The sequence below is a fragment of the Nomascus leucogenys genome, chromosome 8, assembly GCF_006542625.1.
Source record: "Nomascus leucogenys isolate Asia chromosome 8, Asia_NLE_v1, whole genome shotgun sequence".
NCBI classification, from domain to species: Eukaryota; Metazoa; Chordata; class Mammalia; order Primates; family Hylobatidae; genus Nomascus; species Nomascus leucogenys.
This window is the reverse complement of record NC_044388.1, coordinates 35,755,360-35,772,322: the sequence shown is the minus strand read 5'-3', so window position 1 is coordinate 35,772,322 and position 16,963 is coordinate 35,755,360. Positions and strand designations below refer to the sequence as shown.

The following is a 16,963-nucleotide window of genomic DNA, read 5'->3' as shown; positions in this document are numbered from 1 at the left end:
ACCTCTTTTTTTCAATTTTCTTGTGGCACTCGACCTTGATCCTTTTTTATTTATTTTTGAGAATAACATCTAGTTTTCCCCTGCTGGTTATAAAGTAACACATGTTCATTCTAGATAATTTGGAAATTACAGAAAAGCGTAAAGAAAAAATAAAAATTACCTAAAATCCTATAACACACTAATGACAATTTCCTCTAAAAGATAACCACTATCCTGATTTTCATGAAAATCACTTCCTTGCTTTTCTCTATCTTTTAGACACATAAGTATGCATACTTACATACCAGTTTGGTTTTGTCTATTTTTAAACTATACAATTGGCAACTCACAATATACATTCTCTTCTGTCTGACTTCTTTCCCTCAATATTGCTTAGGCAATCCATGCATGTTGTTGCATGTAACTGTAGTTTATTCTGTTTTCATTGCTGTTAAATATTCCAATGAATGAAATATGCCACAATTTTTATTCAGGATATTCCGGTTGTTCCTAGTATTCTGCTATTATGAATAGTATTGCTATGGAATTTTTATACATGTCCCTTGGGTGTAAACTCCTAGGAGTACAATTGCTGGGTACTCTAATTCTTAAGTTGAAAAAGACAGATAATGGTCATGAAGAAGAAAAGGAAAAATATATAAATTTTGAACTTTCAATTTATTGTCAAAAATAGATTTTTTTAATTTTTTATTTTTGGACGAAGTCTCAGGCTGGAGTGCAGTGGTTTCACTGCAACCTCCGCCTCCTGGATTCAAGTGATTCTCCTGCCTCAGCCTCCCGAGTAGCTGGGATTACAGACGCATGCCACCACACTCAGCTAATTTTTGTATTTTTAGTAGAGACGGGGTTTCGCCATGTTGGCCAGGCTGGTCTCAAACTCCTGACCTCAAGTGATCCACCTGCTTCGGCCTCCCAAAATGTTGGGATTACAGGGTGTGAGCCACCTTGCCCGGCCAAAATAGGTTATTAAGAGGAATAATAAAATTTTATTTCACACACAGTAAAATTGGAACTTAAAATAAGTTTTTAAAATACCATTGGTTTATAGGAGCATAAACAGAAAACAGAAATTCTGACTGTGTTTTGATGGGGTAGTGTCATTGATATTAGAATTTGATGACAGTTGAAGAACGTCTTTCCACTAAATTGAACTTATAATGAAAGAAACATTTTAGGCCAGGTGCAGTGGCTCACGCCTGTAATCCCAGCACTTTGGCAGGCTGAGGAGAGAGGATCACGAGGTCAGGAGATCGAGACCATCCTGGCCAACATGGTGAAACCCCATCTCTACTAAAAATACAAAAATTAGCTGGGCATGGTGGCGCGTGGCTGTAATCCTAGCTACTCGGGAGGCTGAGGCAGGAAAATCGCTTGAAGCTGGGAGGCAGAGGTTGCAGTGAGCCGAGATCGCGCCACTGCCCTCCAGCCTGGCAACAGAGCTAGACTCCGTCAAAAAAAAAAAAAAAAAAAAAATTTTCTCAGATTTACAGTATTCACAGATCCCTGAAGCTCCTCTTTCAATCCATTTATAAAATACACTTAAAACTTGCCTTATAGTGATTATTGGAAAATGGAATAGTGCATCTTTGTGTGTGTGTGTGTGTGTGTGTGTGTGTGTGAGAGAGAGAGAGAGAGAGAGAGAGACAGAGAGAGACAGAAAGAGACAGAGTCTCACTCTGTTGCCCAGGCTGGACTGAAGTGGCATGAGCTCGGCTCACTGCAAGCTCCGCCTCCCGGATTCAAGCAATTCTCCCACCTCAGCCTCCCGAGTAGCTGGGACTACAGGCACACGCCACCACGCCTGGCTAATTTTTGCATTTTTTAGTAGAGACTGGGATTCGCCATGTTGGCCAGGCTGGTCTGGAACTCCTGACCTCAGATGATCCGCCCGTCTCGGCCTTTCAAAGTGCTAGGATTACAGGCATGAGCCACCGCGCCCGGCCGAAGACTGCATCTTTTAAGCTGCCTGTCTCCAACGTCTTCACCCCTAAAGGATTCACCCATTGAAGGATGCAGTGACCCTCAGGCCTGCAATTGTAAAACTAAATCTGAGTGACTGGACTGGAAGACTTCGATTCTGTAATCTATTAGCCTCTGAATCAGGCTTTCATAAGCCGTGCTATGAAGTAGAATTAATTTTATGAGTGCAAGGATTTTTTTTTTCTTTTGGCAGAGGAGGTCTCACTATGTTGCCCCAGGCTGGTCTCAAACTCCTGAATGCACCTGGGCCTCCCAAAGTGTTGATATCACCGGCGTGAGCCACCGCACCCGACCGAGTGAGTCTGGTAAAAATCTTCATGCTTTAGATCCCTGAAACTTGGATGTACTTGTTAGCTCCAAGCTGAAGCCTTAGCTAAGGGATTTAGCCATTAGCTGAGCAACATGTAAAGTCCTCCCCGATCTTCTAACTCCTTTTGAATTAAATTAGAAAGCCATGACAAATGATCGTTTTGTTAAAGGCCTACTACATGTACACGGAGTAGGCACTGAACACACAGTTCGCTTCAGGACATGGATGGAAAGGCTCTCAGGAGTCCGTTCCTGCGCGGGCCCCACCTACAGGCTTCGAACTTCCACGTGCAGGGCCTCTGGCTCCGCCCCCGGCGCAGTGCGCAAGCGCTACTGCTTTCCGGACTGCCGCTCACTGCGCGCACCTCGCTGAGGGGATGCTGCTGTGTTCCTGAGGCTTCCAGGGAAGGCAGTGGGCGAAGTTCTGTAGCGTGCTAAGATTGAGTCTGAGGAACTGACTGAGCAAAGAAGACAGCTCAAGGTTTGTGGGGAATGTGGCAGAAGAGGAGAGGAGGTTTAGCAGCTAGTAAGGTGTGAGGTAAATTAAAATTAAGGAGTGAAGAATGTTAATTATGGGGCGTCTCAGACGCTACTCTTCTGGCTCGGGGCTTCCCGATTAAATTTTTTTTAAAAAAAAGTAAAAAAAAAAGTTAATTATCATTGATTCAGGGACTCTGGGGCCAAAGGTGGGCCTCCAAGGGCCAGGGCAGCCGACTCTACAAGTGAAATGTTGAGCTTTCCTCAGATGCGCGGATTCCCGCGCTTTCGCTCTCCCTCTGCCCCCGCTGAGCCCCACGGAGCTGGACCTGCGTCCTTGTTTGCAGCTGAGGAGAAACTCGCTGCTCTGAGGCAGCGAGAGGAGCGAGCCCCACAACTTGGTGGTGGCCTCGGCCTCGCCCCGGCTCCCTGGAGGCGAAGTTTGTAGTCAGCAGAAGGCAGCGCGGAGCAGCCGGGTTGCGCAGGGCGTGGGGGGAATCTCCGTGGTGCGTGGGGATCTCCGTGGTGCGTGGGGATATCCGCGGGGGCGGGGGAGGGGGGCGGGGCTTCATGGAGGCCCCGCCCGCCCCGGGACCACAACTCGGGACTCCTGTGGGACTCGCGACCCTGGAGCGCTGGGGCGGGGAACGCCGCCCGGGTGACTGGCAGTCCGCGCGCCTCGTCCTCCCCTGCAGAGCCCGCGCTCGGACCGTGCCCGCGGGCGCCGGCCGCCGGCTGTCTCGCTGCAGGAGCCGGTGGACGCGGGGGAGCCTCGGTAGGTGAGGGGGGCGCGGGGGGCGCTGGGCTCCTACGCGGGAGCCTGAGGGGAGCGTTCCCCTACTGCAGGAGGACTGGCGCGCCCGGGATGCGGTGCCGCGTGTCCCGGCGCTGTGGCCGTTGTAAGGCTGAGTGGAGGTTTTGCGGGGCTGCTTCGCCCTGGTGGCTCTTGGCTTCCTGGCTCGGCACTGTGACGGCAGTGAAACCCCTCGGGTCCCGGCGTGGTGCGGGTGCCGGAAGAGACTCCTGCCTCAGTTTCGTGTGAGCCGCGTCCCAAGCCCAGCCCTGCGCGGATAGATCCTTTCAGGCAATTTCCATCCTCTCCGCGCTCCGGGTTCAGTTTCCGCGTTTGGAATGCTCAGTTTGAGGCGCACGGCCCCCGCGCTGGCTGTGTCGGGAGACAGTGCCCAGGGATGATATGTTCGAGAAGGTGGAGAGGCTGAGGTCGTTGGCAACTCGGAAGCTTTGAAGATACCACGGTTCCCTTCAAGTTTAAAAATGGTGAGCTCCAAGTGCAGTGTGAAGCACCCCAACGCCCTAAGTGAACTGATTGCATTTGGGGGTGATGGGTGAATATGGGACTGTTTCAAAGTATGAAGTAGAAGTGGTACCAATTCGCTTGTTTTTATTTTTGAATTTCCTTTTTGATGACTGTGTGTTGGTGGAGAAGGAATAGAGGTGATACAAGCTTTGGCGAGCGCGGTGGCTCAACGCCTGTAGTCCTAGCATTTTGGGAGGCCGAGGCGGGCAGATCGCATGAGTCCAGGAGTTCGAAACCAGCCTGGGCAACATGGGGAAACCCCGTCTCTACAAAAAATGATAATAATAATAATAATAATAATAATAATACAAAAAAATACAAAAATTAGCCAGCGTGTTGCCACGTGCCTGTAATCTCAACTACTTGGGAGGCTGAGGCAGGAGAATCGCTTGAGTATGGGAGTTTGAGGCTGCAGTGAACTGAGATTGCACCACTGCACTCCAGCCTGGATGACAGAGCGAGACTCTGTCTCAAAAAAATAAAAATAAAGTGATACAAGCTTTAATTAAAATGTCGTTGAGTTCACATTGAGAAAATAGTTAAATTTCTTGTATATTTTTAAAAGGTTTTAGGGTTCATCCAAAATATATCATCGCTGCTTGAAAGGGAAAGTTCGTCTTAACAGTTGACGTTAAGGGAACTGGAGGAGTGAAATCAGTATTTAGAGATACGTTTAATGCTTTGTTATTGCTCACTTTCTTAAAAGCCTTTAATTAAAAAACAAAACATAAATCTTTGTTTACCTTATTGCAAAGGTATTTTAAAATCTGAACCCTACCTAGTCATAAATATGTCAAAATTTGAGGGAGAGTGCTTAAGCATCAAAACCCATGTATGTTTTGTTTTTTAAATAAATTATTTGGATGAGTGCCAAATAATGCCATTTAATCCTAGGACTTTGGGAGGCCAAGGTGGGAGATTGCTTGAGGCCAGGAGTTCAAGACCAGCCTGGGCAACATAGTCCCCGTCTCTACCAAAAAAAAAAAAAGCCAGGCGTGGTGGTGCAAGCCTTTGGTCCCCAGCTATTTGGGAGGCTGAAATGGGAAGATTGCTTGAGCCCGGGTGGTCAAGGCTGCAGGAAACCGTGATCACATCACTGCAGTCCTGGGCAACAGAGTCAGACTCTGTGAATTCTATAAAAGAATTCATGGAACTAGGCAAACATAAGAAGTTACCTGTAGGAGTCTTATGGCCAGTAGAAAGAAAGCGTAAGAACTTCCACTGGCACTTTTTGAAATTTTAATCCTAGCAGCTAGTGATAATTTCCGCTTTAGTATATGGCTTTAGTATGTTAAAAAATGTTTTACAACATCAGTGAAGTATAATTATAGTGCTTTTACTCAATTTCAGGAGATCCGAAGGTCACTTTTTCTCCCAGCACACCTACTAGTGTACTTGAGCACTTTAAAGTTTTTTTTTTAATTGTACTGAAGGATGATATACTGTACTGGATTACAAAATTTCTTTAAGTTAGAGAAAACAAATCATGATTTTCACAATACCCAAAAATTTTGGAAAATTGGCATTTATAATTTTTGGTAAATGTACTGCTTTGATCCGCTTTTGCTATGTTCCTATTTCTCATTTATTTCAAAATAGCTTGGCTTCATGAAGGATGATAGAGGGGATTTGAAGTGCCTACGTGTTATCCTATTAGGTCTAGTGGAATCTCATTAAATCTCCAGCCCCTGAATGTGTTGCACAGTTGGGATTAGTTTTCCTCTGAATGTATTAAATGTGATATCAAAGGTGAAAAATAACCTCATCTTCTTTCCGTTTATATTTTATTACTTATCTTTATCAAAGAGGAACTAATTTTTTTGTTCAATTAAGCATGTTTAAAATTGATGTTCTGTGGGATTTACTCTTGCTTTGTAATAATACTTCCAACTTTATAAAGTTAGTCAGGTAGTAGGGCAAGATGATTAGAAATTAACTTTTCAGAAATAGCTCTATTTCACAAAGGGAGGTAAACTCACATGACAAACTAAGCAAAGTTCAGAAAATTTAAAACTTGTACATAAATTTGATGATTGCTTTAATGAACAATTTTGCTTACTAGGATAGTCCCCGAAGTCTGGTAGCAATCCTATATCCTTGGAATGTGTAATCCACATAATGCAAAGCCTTTGTAATTACTGCCCTTTGAAAATAATGATAGCTAGCTGCTCCTGAGGGGGGAATGGGTGGGAGGGGTGTCTGTCTTTAATTACAACAGCTGCGACTTTGGCACAGATGCAGTTACTGCTTTCACCAATGTGATTGAATATATGTGGACAATTAAATCCTTATCCAAACCTAGTTTTGCATAGCTCTGTTCGTGCCTATTAGACCCTAGGTATACAAAACATATTTTGATTTTTAAGGTTTATCTGAGGTTTAATTAAGCTGCTGTAACCAAATTTGAAGATTTTTTAGGATAATAATTAATAAAATAACTGATTTGAGTATCTAGCTTGTCCTGATATAAATCTAAAACTACACACAATCACTCTTAACATGCCTCAAGGGGGAAATCTTTGCCAATGAAGATAAAACTTCATTTATTTTATGTGTTTAAAAGTGTAAGCTTGTGAGCTCTGGTACATGGACAGGTTGCACAGCAAGGCTTTAAGGGTGTGTGTGAGAGAGAATATGAATGCGGAAATGACATTTTTATATGAAAACAGCAGGAACCATTGTAATCCAGTATTCAAGAGAGTTCTTAGGATACATGGACTTCTGTTATTACTTGAAGCCCCTAACTGTACGCAAAAATGTGTGGGTTGTGTTAAATTTTGTTGAAGAAAAGATGTATGACTTCATCAGGTTCGTTCAAGCATGTGAGACACCCCTCTTATCAAAAACAAAGTTAGCAGTAATATCGAGAGATGAACACATTTCAGTTTTATGAACTGAAGTAGCTAAATAGTGAAAGAGCTAGGATTCAAACATAGGTTTTTAACTGCCAGTCCTTTGCTTCTTCTGTTAGTCCACATTTATTGTACCTTGTAGCCCGTTTTCTGGATGAGGCACTGTTCTCCACTCTGTGGCTTACAGTAAAGCTTTGTTTAGAGAGAGACTTCAAGCTCATGTAAGCATTTAATGTAGGATCTTAGCAAGAAGTATGAGCAAAAAAAAAAAATGAATTATATGTAAAGGAGCTATATAGGCAAATATTTTCTCGATATACATAGATGAAAACGCTACTATAAATTTTGTGCCATTAATATAATAGAGCAAGTCAAAAGGGAGAAAGCATGCCAGCACAGTGGCTCACACCTGTAATCCTAGTATTTTGGGATGCCGAGGCAGGAGGATTGCTTGAGTCCAGAAGTTGGAGACCACCCTTGGCAATATAGCAATGCACTGCCTCTATAAAAAATTAAAAAATAGGGTCAGGCACAGTGGCTCATGCCTGCAATCCCAGCACCTTAGAAGGCTGAGGCGGGAGGATCACTGGGACTCAGGAATTCAAGACCAGCCTGGGCAACGTAGTGAGACCCCCATCTCTACAAAAAATTCAAGTATTAATGTGATGCGGTGGCACATGCATGTAGTCCCAGCTCCTGGGTAGAGGAAGTAGGTTGCTGAGGTGGGAGGATCACTTGAGCCTGAGAGGTCAAGGCTGCAGTGAGCTATCACTGTGCCTCTGTACATCAGCCTGGGAGATGAATTCTTTTATAGAATTCATAGAATCTCACTCTGTTGCCCAGGAGTGCAGTGATGTGATCACGGTTTCCTGCAGTCTTGACCACCTGGGCTCAAGCAATCTTCCCATTTCAGCCTCCCAAATAGCTGGGGACCAAAGGCTTGCACCACCACGCCTGGCTTTTTTTTTTGTATGATTATATATAATTTATATATAAATGTTATATATAATGTATATATGTTTTATAATATATATAATTTATACAATTTATATATAAATTATATATATATGTGTATATAAATTAGCCAGGCATCCTGGCATGCACCTGTAGCCCTAGGTACTCAAGAGGCTGAGGTGGAAAGATCGCTTGAGCCCAGGAGTTCAAGCCTGCAGAAAACTGTACGCAAGTTTTGAATATTATCCAGTCACCAGGAGAAATAAACTGGAGTTCTGATCACAGCATTCTAGGCAGAGAAATGAACTTGACTCTTGTGATGCTGTCAGGCACACGATGAGCCATGATTGCACCATTGCACTCCACCCTCCAGCCCTGGCAACACAGCAAGATCTTGTCTCTAAATAAGGAAAAAGCTTTTATTAAATCAACAACAAATTCTTCGGTGGTATAATTACATAGGGTAATGGTGATTAGGAAAGTCTGTAAACTCTTTGAGTTTAGAATGGTATTCTTACGAAGATTTATACAACCTTTACATCTGTGTGGTATGTTTTGTATGAAGTCACATTTGGCCAAGGAAGAAGAATCAGCTTAAGTGAACAGCAAAAGAAAAAAAATTTTTTTAAGTTCCTCAAATCCATTTTTCTCTCTAGAAAATGCAATTTTTTGTGTCTTTCAAGCCCATGCTAATAAATTTAAACCTAGGGTCTTTCTATGCCTCGGTTTTTTCCATATGTAAAATGGAAAATTTTCATACATAAAATGGGAAAATCTGCTTATAAATTATTTCGGTTGACTGTCTTCTGCTGTATTGTCTTTTTCATGGGTCTTTCAAGCCTATTCCCAGCAGTTAAACCTAGTGTTTTAGTTTTTCCTATGGTATTACCTGCTTGCTTATCCAACGTACAAATACAAGCACTTTAATATATGCTTGTTCTCTCTTTTTTTCTTTTTTTCTTTTGAGATGGAGTCTCGCTCTGTCGCCCAGGCTGGAGTGCAGTGGCGCAATCTCGGCTCACCACAAGCTCCGCCTCCCGCGTTCTCATCACTCTCCTGCCTCAGCCTCCTGAGTAGCTGGGATTACAGGTGCCTGCCACCACACCAGGCTAATTTTTTTTTTTGTATTTTTAGTAGAGTCGGGGTTTCACCATGTTAGCTAAGATGGTCTTGATCTCCTGACCTCATGATCCTCCTGCCTCAGCCTTCCAAAGTGCTGGGATTACAGGCGTGAGCCACTGCGCCTGGCCACTTGTTCTCTTTTAAGGCTAAAACAGAAACAAAGACTTCCCAGGTCAATAAATAATATAACTATTTGAAGAAGAATGGAGGAATGTTAGATGATTAACATTAAACTGTGAGGATTAAAATATTACGCCTCTTTATTTGATTAAACATACATTAATAATAATAGCCAACACTTATATAGCACTTTACCATAAATGAGTCACTGTTCTGTGTGTTGTAGTAATCAATATAGCAGAAGAGTGTTGATTAACTGAATTAATCTACTAAATACTGTTATTTATTTCCCATTTTACGTATGAAGAAACTGAGGCACAAAAGTATAGATAATGGGTCTAACGTTGCAGTCAGTAAGGGGCAGATAGAATTTGGGTTTTGGGGGGTTTCTTATTTGTTTTGTTTTTTGAGACAGGGTGTCACTCTCACCCAGGCTGGAGTGCAGTGGCATGATCACAAGGCTCATTGCAACAGCCACCTTCGGAGCTCAAGCAATCCTCCCACCTCAGCATCCCGAGCAGCTGGGAGTACAGGTGTGCCACCATGCCCAGCCTTTTTTTTTTTTTTTTTACGTATTTTTTGTAAAGACAGGTTTTCGCCATGTTGCCGAGGCTGGTCTTGAACTCCTGAGCTCAAGTGATCCACCTGCCTCAGCCTCCCAAAGTGCTGGGATTGAGCCACAGACCAGGTGGTCTGGCTTCACTAAACTGCCACCAAAAATATCATTTCTTATCCATGGCATGAATAAGTCAAATAATTTTCTCTTAAAAACGATCTATCTGAATTATGCTAAATTTTTAGAGGAAAGTTATGTGCTTGGTACAAATTTGCAGTCTGAAAATTACTCTGTTTTGGTGATCTTGTATTTAATATGACAATTCAAAAGTAGGACTAAAATTTTTAGTCTGACAAAAGAATAGCATCCCAGTAGTTCATTCTCTGCCTAGAATGCTATGACCAGTACTCCAGTTTATTTCTCTTGGGGACTCAATAATATTCAACTGTTGCCTAGAGTTTTTTTTTTTTTTTTTTTTTGAAGCCTTTTTAAGTCTCCAGTTGGTCTGTTTGATATAATCCCCACCAGGTTTGTTGCAGTACTTTGACATTGCACGATCAAACAGTTTCTGAAGAATTTTTGAGAAGCCTTTTTGTTACTAAAGTCAGGTAGAATCTTAAAATGAATGTTGGAAGTAGACAAGTTATATTAAAATTCATTCTTGATAGGGACATTAGTAAGAAGGCACATGAATTGCTAGTTGTTACCTTTGTTACCCCCACGTTTAATATAAGTACCTAAAGAAAATGTTTAAGTGAACTCTTTCATGAGAAAGATGTATAATTAGATACATTTAGAAATTTATAATTGTGTATTAGTGTTTTTCTGGGCATAACTCCATTACAGTATTAGGTAACTTGTTTTAACCTTATCTAGCAACACATTTTTTTAATTTTAGGTTTAGCAGATCATAAAACGTGAATAATAGTCAGCAGCTATGTTTCTCATACTAAAATGTGGAAAATAAAGTTGTTGACTTCTTTGAATTAACACAGAAAGATAGTTTAATGTTTTAAAATGGGAGGAATATTTTATATGGCAAGATGACTTCATGCACACCTCATTCACATTAAAAGAGAAGCTGAGGAATACTAGTGGTTTTTAACCGGAAAACAACTCACAGTGGGAGGAAAAGTTGATTTAGTATTGGTCAATCCTAGTTAGAAATTTATGAATTTCTGGTTAAAAATGTATTACCTATATAGCTATTTTCCTACATTAATCAAAATGAATTGTGTGAATATTTAGATATGACCAATTTCAGGGTTTAAATAAGGTCCTTTTTTTTTTTTTTTTTGAGACGGAGTCTCACTCTGTCACCAAGGCTGGAGTGAAGTCGCACCATGTCGGCTCACTGCAACCTCCATCTCCTGGGTTCAAGCAATTCTCCTGCCTCAGCTTCCCAAGTAGCTGGGATTACAGGCGTCCACCACCACACCCGGCTAGTTTTTATATTTTTAGTAGAGATGGGGTTTCCCCATGTTGGCCAGGCTGGTCTCGAACTCTTGACCTCAGTTGATCCACCCACCTGAGCCTCCCAAAGTGGTGGGATTACAGGTGTGAGCCACTGCGCCCAGCCTAAATAAGGTGCTTTTATTATTATTTCCTTTCCAAAACTTGTATGTTATTAATTCCCTTGAAAATTGTGTCATTATCTTTAATCATCTGATTATTTCTTTGTATTTCCCTAATGTCTTTTAAAAAGCCTCATAACCATAATAGATTAGTAACTAATCCCTGTGCTTTTATGACAGTTCCCAACTTCTTTTGCATATAATTTCCGTCTGAGCAGAGAATGCACTCAGTTTGGGGTTGTACATGATTGATCTGTCCTCATCTTTCACAACCTATTAGCACAGTCGTCTTCCATATTTCATACCCTTCTAACACCATATCTGATTTCAAGGACCTTGGCAAGGTAATTATCTCTCTGTTTATATCTGCATAGGGAAGACAGGTGGCTTTAAGCAGGCAAAGTGGTGACTTTTTTTGCCATTCTCAGTTGTTTCTCGCTATCAGTAACACAGAGGATGGCATTTGTTATATTTAATGCTTGGGCTGAAAAAAGAATGCTGATTTGTAGAAGGATAGGTAATCCAGGTAATCTTCCTTGTGGAATAAGATGCAAGTTATCCCTCGCTACCTTACTTTATGGTAGAGTGGATCTATTTCAGTCAAGCCAGTCAGGACGTGTCCTTTTTGAGAAGGCTGAAGGAAGGACTAGGACTGAAGGATTGATTCAGTGAAAAGTTGAGCTGTTTCTCACCTTTCTCTGCAGCCAGGGTGACCTTGGCTTTTTTGTGGAACTCAGTCTATTTGTACTGCAGCTCATAGACTCCAAAGGGGAAGAAACCAAGGGAGTCCTAACCCCTGGGGGCCCCTTAACTTTGATTTTTTTCCCCATGATGAAAAGCAGCTGGACTGGAAGTACTGCTCCCCATAGCCTGGGCTCTTGGGACAGTCTTTTAAACATGTAAATTATTTTTAAGTCTGCTCTCATTTGACTATATAGATAGATACAGGATCCTCCTTGGGCCTAGAGGAGAGCCTGTCCCAAATTTTTAGAGAAATACATCCATACAGCATAGGTCATTAAAACAAGATTATAATTTGAGTCATCACAAAATCATGGAAATCTTTGAGTGCCAGTTCTGGCTTCTAGTTTGGGAAACCCTTCATATTGGAGGTTGGTTGATTCAACATAGACTATGTAATATGCGTTATCAAAATAAAATAGTTTAACCACATAGTTTAAAAGCATAATTCCTCTCTTGCCTTTTCCCTGAGGGGCAACAGACAAAGTCTGTGCAATAAATATGAACACCTTGAGAAATGTACTGGTAATCCTCAGACATTTCCTTCCTGGAATACTTAAATCCTACTGTGCTTCATCACCTAGATTGGTGGTTCTCAAACTGTGGTCTCCACTATCAGTGTCACCTGGGAATTTATGAGAAATAAAAATTCTTGGGCCTTAAACATACAGAATTAGAAACTCTGGAGGTGGGACCCAGTAATCTGTATTTTAATAAGCCCTTTAGGTGATTCTGATACACACTGAAGTTGGAGAATCACCAATCCATTTGATCAAGGATGAACCATAGTTTTTTGCTTTGCTGGTCTGTTACTTCACTATAAATATTTTATTGCCCATGCGGATATTACTGCATGTGTATACCAGGAATTGGCAACCTGTGTTGTTAGTACTACATTGAATGATACCCAAGTTAAAATTGTTAGTGACCTTCACAGTTCTTTTCTGCTTCCTTGTCTTCCTTCTTGCAGAGTGCCTGAACAAGGTAGCCACTGGATAATTTGTTAAATGAATACCTACCTTCCCCCTTCCTGCCCTCCCCCTGCAAAAAGCAAAATCACGTTTTCGTTTATCTTTTGGTTTCTTCCTCTGCAGGAGCTTTAAGCCTGAAAAGTGAAGTTCCCAGTTGAAAGTATTTATTTTTCCTAATAGTGACTCTGGCTAAAAGAGATTCCTGATACCTTAAGAAAAAAAAAAAAAAAAGGAAAAAGGAAGAAAAAATAGTTCTTATATACCTGATTAGATGCTTTCCTCAGAATTATCTTAGACCAGTGGATCTCAAACTTATCTTACATCAGAATCACCTGGAGAACATGTCAAACCACAGATTTCTGGGCCCAGCCTCTAGATTCAATAGGTCTAGGATGAAGCCAGAGGATTTGCATTGCCAACAAGTTCCCAGGTTGTGCTCATGCTGCTGATCTAGGGACCACAGTTTGAGAACCACTTCCCCTAGTTCACTAGACCAGAAATACAGGTAATTTCATGATGTGCTTGTTAGGTGTCCCCCAGCTTGCGTAGCCAGTTATCTATAATTAGGACGTATAGGACATGCCCTGGTGACAAACTTTGTTAAGTAGTTTTCTCTAGCTCTGTGCCTTTCCATATTCCAGAAGTTAAGATCTTCTCTTTCAACATAAGACTTTTTTCAGACTTTGAAAACTTACTCAGACTTACTTGTCTAAATAATTGAGGTTGAGCGCAATAGATTTTTACCCAACTCTTACCACACTGATTACTTCATTTCTCTGCTTCTGTTTCTTTTTATTTCAAGCTTAATTTTTCCAATATTATTATATACTCAAACGTACGTTGCTTAAGTTGATATTGTTGATCTGTTTTCCGTCCTCCCATACAATTTCCTGAAGAATGGGAAATGGGCATTTCTTCTGGAATTTTTCTCACAGCTAAACACAGTTGTTACAGACTTGACTCCTTGTCACTTGAATTCTTATTATGAAACACATCCTTGCGTCTCCTGAAACAGAGATTAAAAACAGATGAAACTGAGACCTTTTTTCCAAACTCTTTTGTAAGCCTTTTTTTCTTGCTAAACAAGTGGTTTTAAGGAGGAAAAATTGAAATATTAATCAATACAGAATTTTTGTATTTAATAGGAACTTTAGTTAAATGTTTTCAACCATACCTATGCAAACACTATATTCCTGTGCAGATTAATCTTCTGCAGATTAAATTTATAGGTACTCTGCTAGATAGCTTCTGGTAGAGAAAAAAGCTATTGAAGACCATTTTGGTTTTTCTTTTTTTTGCTTGTTTGTTTTGAGACAGGCTCTTATTCTGTCAACCAGGCTGGAGTGCAATGGCACAAACACAGCTCATTGCAACCTTGACTTCCCAGGCTCAAGTTATCCTCGCACCGCAGCCTCCTGAGTAGCTGGGACTACAGGCACGCCTGGCTAATTTTTGAATTTTTTGGTCCCACTATGTTGCCCAAGCTGGTCTCAAACTTCTGACCTCAAGCAAGCCTCCTGCTTTGGCCTCCCAAAGTGCTGGGATTACAGGTGTGAGCCACCATGCCTAGCCCTAGTTTTTCTTTTCATGGAATATCACACATGAATTGTTGAAAGGTTTACCAAATCAGTACCTTCTTTGTTAAAACCTGTGGTTGGTGTGGTTCTGTAATTTCAGTGTCCTGTAGCCAACTTTTCTTTTTCCTATTGCAGGGATTTTGTATGCCACTCTTTTGCCATTCCAGAAAGTCTGGAACAGCTCCATGCAAGTGTCTTTGTGTTGACATCCTCCCTTGAGAACTTTCATGACCAAATTAAGACAGTTGGTAACATCCTCATGCATATTTCCTTTCTTATACGTGACAGTTGTGTTAACTTACAAGTTTGCTTCAGATTCTTATTAATGTACTAACTTAAAAACTATCTTTCAACTTACTATAATTACAGTAGACATAGAAATGTCATTAGTCATCAGTTTTCAAATACACATATTACTCATATAATTGTTGCTAAATATTTCATGTTACTACTGATACCCTTATGTGAATGCTGGTGAGAGAGATGGATCATCACTATCACAGTACTCAGAATTTCTGGCTCCCAAATTATTTGACATTTTATTTTTATATGCCAGTCTCTCATTTTAATTACCCTGATATTGCATGGCTGTATTTGTCCCTGATTGTTTCTTTTTATTATCTACATTTACTTCTTTGGGTCTCTTGGACAGTGACACTTAATTAAAGCACCTGAGTGCTTTAAATATACACAAACTAGTAAGTCAGTAAAGGATAAGATGTTCTTTCATTTATATGATGAGTTCTAAAATATTTTCAAAGACCAATCTACAGTGTCAGCTTTAAATACCTTTTGACCTTTTTTTGGATGCTTAACTTGGAGAAAATAAAAAAGATCTAGAATTTGGAGTAAATCTCAAATTTTGCTAAATGTTTCACCAATAAAAGTTATCTTTTCTTGAAAATGCATAGCATTTTAAATATATTAATTAGTACCATATAGAGATATAGCTTATAATCAGTAGTATTATTTTGAAATCAAGAAATAAGTTAAAAGTTGTCTAGCTTCACAGGAACATGAAAGCTCGTTATAATAGGTCATTAGGATTTGGGCTAATTATAGTTTTCTGTTGTCTCCATGGTGCATATGGTCAGAGTTAAGGTTTAAATGCCTCTAGAAAGAAACTTAAGAACGGAGTTAGGGCCAGGTGCGGTGGCTTACGCCTGTAATCCCAGCACTTTGGGAGGCTGAGGCGGACAGATCGCTGGAGGTCAGGAGTTCAAGACATGGTGAAACCCCATCTCTACTAGAAATACAAAAATTAGCTGGGCATGGTGGCACATGCCTGTAATCCCAGCTACTCGGGAGGCTGAAGCAGGAGAATTGCTTGAACCCAGGAGGCGAAGGTGGCATGAAGCCAAAATCATGCCACTGCACTCCAACCTGGGCGATAGAGTAAGTGAGACTGTCTCTCACACACACACACACACAAAGAACGGAGTTTGAATAGTGTAGTGGGTTAGATCCATACTTAAGCATCAAGCCTGGACTTGAAAACCAACTTACCAGTTTGGTTACCTCAGATAAGTTTCTTAAACTTTCTGAGTCTGTTGTTCTCATCTGAAAATGAGAGCAATACCATCAATCTGTGAAGATAAAATGAGATACTATATATAAGCTACCTATACTGTGCATAGCATGTATCATAACTGCAGTGATTGACTAAAAATCAATGTTTTGTGCTGTATGTAAAAACACTAGAGCAAGCTCATCTGCTGTGTTACAGGTGGTTTTCCCAACTAGAGCTGCGTGAGATTGGTGAGCTGACACTGGGACTCTGGATAGCAGATGACAATGTACTGAAGGGAAGAAAAAGAGAAAAGCTTATTGAGAAAAGAGGAGGGAAAGAAGAGGGAGGAATGGAAAGGCATGAGAGAAGGAACTGAGACATGCAGAAAACAGACAACTTTCTGGGGGAAAACTCCCCCAGAATGAAACAGGAGTGAAAGGGAGGCAGAAACTAGAAGGAAAAAAATGAATAGAGAAGACAGTGAAGAGATAATTATTGAGATGGGGGAGCTTCTGATCATAGTTCTCTACATGTTTCTGTTTTTATTTTTATTTTGTAGATATTCCCTTATCAGTTTTCATGTATGGACTGAGTACTGTTATAACTGTGTGATGCTGGATGCCATTGAAGAGTGGTAAGTATTTCAAATAATGGCTTTGTTAGTGCTTTATTTATACCTTGTTGATTTATTTTAACTACTTTACAATTGATTTATAAATAATTTGGCAATAAAGAAGATAGATGAAGAGTGTCTTTTATCACACATTGAAATACTTTAAAGTATGTAAATATTTATTCTTGATGATAATAGTTATTGGGTACTGTCTTAATCTACTCAGGCCACTACAACATAATATAAACTGGGTAACTCATAAACAACATAAATTTATTTTTCACAGTTC

The 16,963-nt window shown here is 40.8% G+C and overlaps 1 protein-coding gene across 1 annotated transcript in view; it reads left to right on the top strand.

Moving 5' to 3' along the window:
• The first annotated feature begins 2,639 nt into the window (after positions 1-2,639).
• The window catches only part of TEX15 (testis expressed 15, meiosis and synapsis associated), an 87,368-nt gene continuing 73,044 nt past the window's right edge, over positions 2,640-16,963 (top strand). Inside the window, exons 1-2 of the mRNA XM_030816446.1 lie at positions 2,640-2,770; positions 16,621-16,695. The gene's annotated coding sequence lies outside the window, so the exon portion shown is untranslated. The remainder of the gene's footprint in view (positions 2,771-16,620; positions 16,696-16,963) is intronic.